Source organism: Myotis brandtii, unplaced genomic scaffold (genome assembly GCF_000412655.1).
Source record: "Myotis brandtii unplaced genomic scaffold, ASM41265v1 scaffold273, whole genome shotgun sequence".
NCBI lineage: Eukaryota > Metazoa > Chordata > Mammalia > Chiroptera > Vespertilionidae > Myotis > Myotis brandtii.
Genome location: NW_005360391.1, coordinates 945,519 through 947,025, shown reverse-complemented (window position 1 = coordinate 947,025; position 1,507 = coordinate 945,519). Strand labels below are relative to the sequence as shown.

General features: G+C 35.4%; 1 protein-coding gene across 5 annotated transcripts in view; it reads left to right on the top strand.

Moving 5' to 3' along the window:
- PAPOLA (poly(A) polymerase alpha) overlaps positions 1–1,507 on the top strand; it is a 57,787-nt gene that overhangs the window by 14,517 nt on the left and 41,763 nt on the right. The window lies entirely within an intron of this gene.

The following is a 1,507-nucleotide window of genomic DNA, read 5'->3' as shown; positions in this document are numbered from 1 at the left end:
CTGTGTTCATTGGTTATGCTTGTATGCAGATGGAACTTTCTTTGAGTATTGTGTTAAAAAAATGTTCTATGTTTGGATAATGCCTTACTGTCACATGTGTCATAGTTTTAATATTCCTAGCTTGCCATCTAAAGAGATACAATAAATTCTATTATAAATCCATAGAGATAAAACTTACCAAGAATAGTATAACTAGTGGCAGAAATGAAACCAGAGAAAAATAGGCCTGTTTTTTCTCTTTTATCAGATTGCGGCAGAGTTGAGAGTAGACTTGTAGACAGTTTTGAATGCCATTACCAGAAGTCATGGAGGTTGATGAAAATATGTATTATTAATCAAGACATTTTGAATGCACTTAAACTTAGGTTAATTTGTATATTTTAATCATAGGAGATAACTACATAAATTTGAAAAGTAGAACTTTAAGATATTTAGTCTTCAGTAGTGCTTGGTGCTCATGTCAATCCCCAGCTCTGAATTAGCATCACAGCCTTGTAAAAAATATGCAATTTAGATTAAGGGATTAGGAGGAAGTGATCAGACAGGAATTAACTGCTGCAAGAGATAATAAATCTGATATTTACTTAGTAAATGTTACTGTAAAATCTGTTAAAATTGAGACAATTTCTGACTCGATCTGGATACATTGATTAGATGATACACAGCCCACTGCCTAATTATTAACAAGCAGTATGGGCTTCCTGGCATTCTTAGGTCTATGTTGATTTTCAGAAGACAAAATACAAAACACAGTGTAGTCACAGTATAAACCAGGACCCAGTGGATAGGCAGTAAATGTATTATGGGACTTACCTACCTAGGGCAGTGGTCGGCAAACTGTGGCTCGTGAGCCACATGCGGCTCTTTGGCCCCTTGAGTGTGGCCACGAAGTTTCAATCGCACTGTACATGCGCACCCGTATGTGGTATTTTGTGGAAGAGCCACACTCAAGGGGCCGCAGTTTGCCGACCACTGACCTAAGGTTCTTGGATTTGGCCTGTTACTGCTTAAGTAGATTATTGCACTTTAAAAATGAAGTGTGTATTTAGAACTTAAAATAGAAATGTGTGTGTGTAAAACAAATCCTTTATTTGTTAAAGAATAGAATTTGGAAGAAGTAAATGATCCAGATGTTTGGTTCTTCCCTTAGTCCCCAACTGATTTTGTATGTTTTAAAGCATGCTATATCAAAACCCTATTAGTTGTAAAAATCTTTATTTCTTTTAAAATGGAAAAAACTTTTAGACTAGCATCATTGTTGAGGTGTATATCTCTTACTAAAAATCTGTAACAAGCTTAGTGTGAATATAGTACCCCCCTCCCAAGTTATGTTTATGTTATATGCCCTGTTCATTTAAGAGTTTTATTCATTGTGAGTCAGATGTTAAGTTGCATTTGGGGAATCTCCTGTATTGTTAAATAGTGTTTTTGTAGTATGTTTGGCATTGCTTCAGAAATAACAGATTTTGGCTCTTTTTTAAAAACCTTCATCCGAGGACATGCTGGG